The following is an 8586-nucleotide window of genomic DNA, read 5'->3' as shown; positions in this document are numbered from 1 at the left end:
TTTACTTTTATAAACACTGCCTTCTGACACATTACAATTCAACAGAGTATAATGAGATTGGTAATTATGAATATAGGTGTTTTTTCATTCTAGTATTTAGAACATTTCATCCAATAATTTAACACTTAAGTGAGAGCATAACTTTACAGTACTTCCTCTCTCACAAAAGAAACATCCTCATTTCTATTATTGCAAATTTGCAGCCTAGATAATGCACAAACAAGTTAACAATATATTTTTTAAAATCTTCAAAACACCTTGGTAGGATAGTAGAATAACAAATTGTCCATTAACTGGTGCAAGTGGAACATCTTCCACAAGAGAAAGTGCTTTCTCATTTGTCCCAGTTTTGCTAAACAAACCTCTGCTTTCTGTGGTATCAGAGTAGCTGGTACATGGGGGAATGAGCCAGAGAGTGCATTCAGTTCAGGGAATGTACCATTAGAAGGTTCTTGGAACGAGAGGCGTAGTGGGTGAGGTAGTAGGAAGTGGAGAAGTGTACAGGGGGTCCTTAGTTTACGACATCTTGACATGCGATGTTTCGAGTTTAGAACGCTCACTCCCATAAAAACATAAAAAAATTGAGACGGAACAGACTACATGCATGGGCAAACTTGTTTGGTTTGCAAATGCATTAGAATAGGTAAGTGACATAGGCTAGGGTGTGTTTCAACTTACACCCAAATTCGTGTTGCATCACTGTCGTAGGATCGGAACTGTGTCGTAACCTGAGGACCCCCTGTATCTCCTTTAGATAATAGTACTAGGGTGTTGTACCGTGTTAGCCATTATGAATGTAGAGAAAAGCCAAGCAAAATGACACCTTTTATTGGCTAACTAAAAAGATTACAATATGCAAGCTTTCGAGATAACTCAGGCTCCTTCTTCAGGATACATCTTGCCTTAAGAAGGGGCCTGTGTTGCCGCGAAAGCTTGCATATTGTAATCTTTTTAGTTAGCCAATAAAAGGTGTCATTTTGCTTGGCTTTTATCTTTAGATAGTAATAGTTATTTGCTGTTATATAGTGCTTTTCTTACTACTCAAAGCACTCAGCAATTGTAGGTTAAGGGCTTTTCTCAAGGGCCCAACAGAGCAGAGTCCCCTTTGGCATTTACGGGATTCGAAACAACAACCTTCCGATTGCCAGTGCAGATCCCTAACCTCAGAGCCACCACTTCACCTTACAAGATGTTTACAATAGACATCTTGTAACCTGGTAGATTCTAAGGCCAGGTTAATACTTTGCGCAACACGTGCATCTGTGGACGCAACTGCTACGCAAGTGGTGAACTGTTTATACAGGCGGGCATACTTTACATAAATCTGGAAGCTTCCACCAGGTGGCAGTGTGAGATATCATCGTGGTGAGATAATGTTTGGTTTCGCTTGTGTTGTGAATTGCCAGAAACATCCATTTAACTCTGAAGACACCTTGACACAATATCTCCAAAAAGGATGGATGTGTAATGATTACATCCATCAGTCCAGGGATGTGCCCATTCCAGCAAGCATTGGGCGAGAAGTAGAAACAATCCTTGGATGGGGCATCAGCTCATCGCAAAGTGAACACAAGCACACACATACACTAGTGTCATTTTAGCATCAACAAATCTCCAAACCTTCATGTCTTCGGAAGGAAACTGGAGCACACAATGGAGACCCACCAGGAAAATATGCAAACTCCAGGCAGGGAACACCAGGGATGTGACTTCCTGTGAGGTAGCAGCGCTTCCACTCCGGCACTGTGCCGCCCCCCACATGTGTAATTATTGACAGTAGTCATTATTTAAATGAAGTTAATGAGTGTAATCTGTAAAATGTGTACAGGGCGGCACGGTGGCGCAGTTTGTAGCGCTGCTGCCTCGAAGTTAGTAGACCCGGGTTTGCTTCCCGGGTCCTCCATGCGTGGAGTTTGCATGTTCTCACCGTGTCTGCGTAAGTTTCCTCCTACAGTCCAAAGACATGCAGGATAGGTGCATTGGCGATCCTAAATTGTCCCTAGTGTGTGTGTGTGTTCCCTGCGGTGGGCTGGCACCCTGCCCGGGGTTCGTTGGCTGGGATTGGCTCCAGCAGACTCCCGTGACCCTGTAGTCAGGATATAGCGGGTTGGATAATGGATGGATGTTATATACATACTTTAATGCATTTCATCTTGAACATGATATTAAGTATAAATCTAAGGATTTTAAATGAGCAGAGAGCTGGAATATTATAAATTTAATGAGTTCTGTGTGGCAATTGCTGCTTGCCGCTGCTGTCAGTTCAGGAGGATGTCCCAGAAGCATATAGCGATTAACAACTGGGTCAGTTTAAAATGATGTTTACAACGTTCTACTTTAATGACAAAATAAAGTACAGGATTCAAGTCAAAATGTCCACTTTAATTACAAAATAGACCCTTTCACTGTGTCCCTAATTTTTTTCCTCTGTAGCTTAAATACACTGCCATACATTCCATTTCTGCAAAAAAAAAAAAAAAGATGACACAGAAGATGGTATGTGAGACCTTTAAAATGCATTGTGGCCTTATGATGGGGAATATACAATGCATAAATATAAAAACACCATGAACGCATTTCTATGTCAGCATTTTGCTTCACCATATCAAACCACTCATCAAACATCAAAGCACACGCATCTATCCTGTAGGATTTGCAGAGTGGCTTTCTGTTACATGTAGATAGTAAACAGAGACTCTGACGTCACATCCTGACTTGATCACACTGCGCTTCCCGATGTTTTGCTGGTACTGCAACCCGTGCACACCTCGCGTTCATTTCTGAGGATGTGCTCAGAAGACGTGAAGTATAAACCAGCCCTAAAAGGTACCTTATATGATAACTGACACCAAAACAATCCATGGAAGAACACTTGTGCTCCACAATTTCATATGGTCCTTTCCAGTGGCAGTGCCAAATCAAAACAATAAAAATCTTACTTTCTCTAACATATCTTCCCAGGTCTTGAATGCTTAACTTTATAAACACTACTTTCTAGTCAGTCAGTCATTGTCCAACCCGCTATATCCTAACACAGGGGTCTGCTGGAGCTAATCCCAGCCCACCGCAGGGCACACACCAGGGACAATTTAGGATCGGCAATGCACCTAACCTGCATGTCTTTGGACTGTGGGAGGAAACTCACGCAGACACGGGGAGAACATGCAAACTCCACACAGGGAGGACCCGGGAAGCGAACCCAAGTCTCCTAACTGTGAGGCAGCGGCACTACCCACTGCGCCACTCTATGTATAAACCAAGTAATGAAATTCTAGTTAAGTCAGCAACTATAATGTGATTACAGGAATTTAAGCTGTAACCTGTTGCACTTATTGGGAAATGTAGTTAAATCACAGTAATACATTACTTTGCACTTCGTTACACCCAGCTATAATCTTCTGGCTGCTATGGACAGTACACAGCACAGAAGGTACCAAAGGGTTCCTAGTTATTTTAAACGAATATGAAACTAGGGCAATGGGGACATCTGGGACCACGTGAAAACATTTTGTAAATGTGAACCTGTGACTTTCTATGCAGCCTCCAAAACCTGAAAGTAGTTCTAGAGATGGCTTGAAAGTAAGCCCTGTTAGGGATCCCTAACTCCATCTTTTACTTTAAAAATTAAAAGACTGAACAAAGATTTTGCTGGTAATCTACTCTCTCTCTGTATATATATACACAACTAGCAGACCTCGTGCGCTTCGCTGCAGTTGCTGTAGTTGGAATAATTATGTATCTACAGGTGCTGGTCATAAAATTAGAATATCATGACAAAGTTGATTTATTTCAGTAATTCCATTCAAAAAGTGAAACTTGTATATTAGATTCATTCATTACACACAGACTGATGTATTTCAAATGTTTATTTCTTTTAATTTAGATGATTATAACTGACAACTAATGAAAGTCCCAAATTCAGTATCTCGGAAAATTAGAATATTGTGAAAAGGTTCAATATTAAAGACACCTGGTGCCACAGTCTAATCAGCTAATTAACTCAAAACACCTGCAAAAGCCTTTAAAGGGTCTCTCAGTCTAGTTCTGTAGGCTACACAATCATGGGGAAGACTGCTGACTTAACAGTTGTCCAAAAGACGACCATTGACAATTTGCACAAGGAGGGCAAGACACAAAAGGTCATTGCTAAAGAGGCTGGCTGTTCACAGAGCTCTGTGTCCAAGCACATTAATAGAGAGGCGAAGGAAGGACAAGATGTCGTAGAAAAAAGTGTACAAGCAATAGGGATAACCGCACCCTGGAGAGGATTGTGAAACAAAACCCATTCAAAACTGTGGGGGAGATTCACAAAGAGTGGACTGCAGCTGGAGTCAGTGCTTCAAGAACCACCACGCACAGACGTATGCAAGACATGGGTTTCAGCTGTCGCATTCCTTGTGTCAAACCACTCTTGAACAAGAGACAGCGTCAGAAGCGTCTCGCCTGGGCTAAAGACCAAAAGGACTGGACTGCTGCTGAGTAGTCCAAAGTTATGTTCTCCGATGAAAGTAAATTTTGCATTTACTTTGGAAATCAAGGTCCCAGAGTCTGGAGGAAGAGACGAGAGGCACAGAATCCACGTTGCTTGAGGTCCAGTGTAAAGTTTCCACAGTCAGTGATGTTTTGGGGTGCCATGTCATCTGCTGGTGTTGGTCCATTGTGTTTTCTGAGGTCCAAGGTCCAAGTTTTAGAGCACTTCATGCTTCCTGCTCCTGACGAACTTTATGGAGATGCAGATTTAATTTTCCAACAGGACCTGGCACCTGCACACAGTGCCAAAGCTACCAGTACCTGGTTTAAGGACCATGGTATCCCTGTTCTTGATTGGCCAGCAAACTCACCTGACCTTAACCCCATAGAAAATCTATGGGGTATTGTGAAGAGGAAGATGCAGACAACAATTCAGAAGAGCTGAAGGCCACTATCAGAGCAACATGGGCTCTCATAACACCTGAGCAGTGCCACAGACTGATTGACTCCATGCCACGCCGCATTGCTGCAGTAATCCAGGCCAAAGGAGCGCCAACTAAATATTGAATGCTGTACATGCTCATACTTTTCATGTTCATACCTTTCAGTTGGCCAACATTTCCAAAAATTCTTTTTTTGCATTGGTCTTAATTGATATTCTAATTTTCCAAGATACTGAATTTGGGACTTTCATTAGTTGTCAGTTATAATCATCAAAATTAAAAGAAATAAACATTTGAAATACATCAGTCTGTGTGTAATGAATGAATCTAATAAACAAGTTTAACTTTTTGAATGGAATTACTGAAATAAATCAACTTTGTCATGATATTCTAATTTTATGACCAGCACCTGTACATGCGACTTATCGAACTTCTTTATATATAACATTTTTGGTTTGTCCTACTGGAACCAAAATATATCAATTTTCTCTATGACTAATTCGTGAACATGCTACATAAAAAATAGAAACGGGAAAAACGGCAACACTGCCAGGAACAACACTAAATGAGATAGGCCTAAAGTAAAAAAAGGGCAACAGCGCCGGGAACAACAGTAAAAAACAACAGTAAATGAGATAAAGTAAAAGTCTACTAAACACTAAAGTAGAAAAACGAAGTAGAAAGTAACAGTAAACCGCAACACCGCCACGAACACCAGCACACCGTGTCTACTAAACACTAAGAAACACTAAGTAGAAACACTAAAGGAAAAAATACTATTCAGTAAGTACTGCGTCTAGTAAACAGTAAATCAGTAAAGGAGAGAGGACTAAACACTAAGGAAAAAGAATCGGCAAGACCGCATCAGCTGCGGAGCTCAGCTTGGAGTGAAATGAAGTGAATGAAATGTGGTGAATGGGAGGGGAGATGATCACGTGACTCCCCCACCCGCCTTAACTCTCCATCCCTCCACAAACACACAAACACAGTCACTCAGATCCCAACTCTCCATTATATGTATAGATACACAATACAATACAATTAATCCTAAGCCTAAAAGTGCAACGATTTTATGTCACGTTTTTATGTCACTTTTTTGTCATGCTTTAAATCGGGCTTATTTTAAAACCTACATATATATGTTTGGTATCATTCTTTTCAGAATTTATAGGACTTTAATGTGATGTTAGATTGTCAGATTCTAACACATTATAATTTAACTGGGTAATGCACAATGCAAGTCTGACTGTAGATATTTTTTTCATTCTCCTATTAATGAACATTTACTGTTCCACATTTCTCTTAAGTGAAAGCAAAACCTTGATTAACACACACATGTAAGAATTTAACTGTGCCGTATACATGTGACAATACAAGCTCCACTTTTAGGTCTTGGATTGTTCCCGTTGTAGCCAGGATAGATTCCAGCCCTATGACTTTGTACTGTAATAAATGGGAGCACACAATGAATAAGCCAGAGTACTTACACAGAAATAGTGTAAATATACGTTGGTCTATTTGCTGTGCTTGCTTGCAGCATGGGTGGCAAAATTAAATATTGGCATGCTCTGAGCTGTTTGCTTTGGTGGAGAGTAGACTAAGTTATTCATTCATCCATGCAGTCACCCACTCCCTCATGGAGCTAGAGCATGCTCATGGAAGTTAAGTACATTGATTCTCATAAACAACAGTTTGTTACCTGAGACAGCAATGAAACCATTGATGAAATTTCAGTCCATCCATCACAGAACACAGACCTACAGTGGATTAATTTATATCCTCCCATTTTAACCTAATACACATGTATTTGTACCTGGGAGAAATGAAAAAGATCAAGGAAGAACATGCAGGCTCTTCACAAGCTATAAACAAGTTGAGTTTTAAACCCTGACCCCTAAACAGGCCTGTTAAATTAAACCCATATACAATTGTTTTAATTGTGTATAGTTGTTTTTATTTGCCTTCAAAAACGATAAAAATACAGTATACTTAGAATGTTTCTATCATGTCACATTTAAGTTAAAAATTGAAAAGAAATTTAATTAAGATGTAACAAGTTGCACAATACTTTCATGTATACAATATTGTTCTAAATCAGTTTACCATGAAAATATTTAGTCAAATATTTTTAGACATAAATGTAAAGAAAATAGCAATACATAGTCATTAACCTACATAAAAAAGTATCTAGTTTTTGTCACTTTTTTTTTGATCCAACACTTTGTTCGGTGCATTGTCATTTATAAACTATTTTTGGTACATTCCCATGAATTGTTCAGCATTGGTCCACCATCATATTGACATCCCTATGACCCTGGTACCTTTTCATGTCCTTGATATCCTGATGGAATCGTTCACTCTGCTCTTCATTCACCACTTAGGGAAAAATTCCAAATGCAAATACAAAAAAACTTTGAGATTCATGTTGCAACTTAGTTCCTTTAACATACCTAATACATTTTTCACAGTTTCCTAAAAACTTTAAAATTAATTATTTGAATGATACCCAAGACTCTGCATCAGAAATTAGTTTTTAAATATAAAATCTGGCAAAAATGTGTGCTTTGAGTTTAGCCTAGAAAATATTAATATGATACCTTAAATGGGCTTTTGATATAGCTTTGACAGACTGCTTCATTAAACCACGTTTCATATGAAGCGCGGTGGTATCTGCACTTTATTTGGATCCACCAAGCTAGGTCAGATGATGTTTTTGGCACCAAGCTGGCTTTTTTCGAGTTGACCGTTCCTTCTGAATTTAATGTCAATTCCTGGCTGCGCTGTCTCACTCACAGAGAAAACATGAAATTTGAATGGCCTTAATGCTGACCCAATAACATACACCAAAATGTGTTTTGTAATGCAACAGAGACCAATGATTTTCATTTTTGAATTTAGTGCCCGAAATGACATAAAAATACATAAAATGATCAAAACAGCTTTTTCAATGTATATTTCTGCAATGGTTCTTTAATGCCATTTTACTGGGTTGTGTGGCAGCTCATAGAACTATTCACTTGACAAAGAACTGTTTCATTCATATGAAATTAGTTCTTTGGGCTTTACAAAGATTAAAAAGAAAAGATATGTGTTCAAAAGAGATATCTTTAATGTATAGTAGGTGAAGCAGGATACTGACAGAAAAGCTAGCATAACCTGTGCTATTATATACACCGAGTCCTTTTCAAATTATGAATATTTTGGTATTTCACAAATCCGATGTCATCTCTTAATGGCTATTTCTGGAGCCTGTTATGGATCAAAATAAGTAAAGGTTCTTTTGGTTGTTTTGAGGACCAAAATTTGTTCCCCTATGGCACTTTAAAGAACTACTTTGGCACCTTTTTAAGAGCGTAGAGCAATGAGACAGCACTACTAAATACTGTACTCCATCCCTGTGACGGTGTGGGTTGCAAAAAAAGGTGCCAAGTGCTCTTATTACAATAAAGTCAAACAAAAAGTGTTCAAAAGTGCAGTGCTCAAAAATCTTCATCAAATAAATAAATAATCCATAAAAAGTCTGTAAGATGGAGGTTAAAATTCATCCAAATAAATATCCATAGAAATCAGATTAAAAACAGCAGGAAGCAGTCTTCTAAAAACCCGAGCCCAGGCACATCTCTTTAAAACAGACATCTTTTCAGTTTATCCTATTCGGACCTCACAGCACGGA

This window comes from Polypterus senegalus, chromosome 4 (genome assembly GCF_016835505.1).
Source record: "Polypterus senegalus isolate Bchr_013 chromosome 4, ASM1683550v1, whole genome shotgun sequence".
Classification (NCBI taxonomy): Eukaryota; Metazoa; Chordata; class Cladistia; order Polypteriformes; family Polypteridae; genus Polypterus; species Polypterus senegalus.
Note: the sequence above shows the minus strand (reverse complement) of the source record.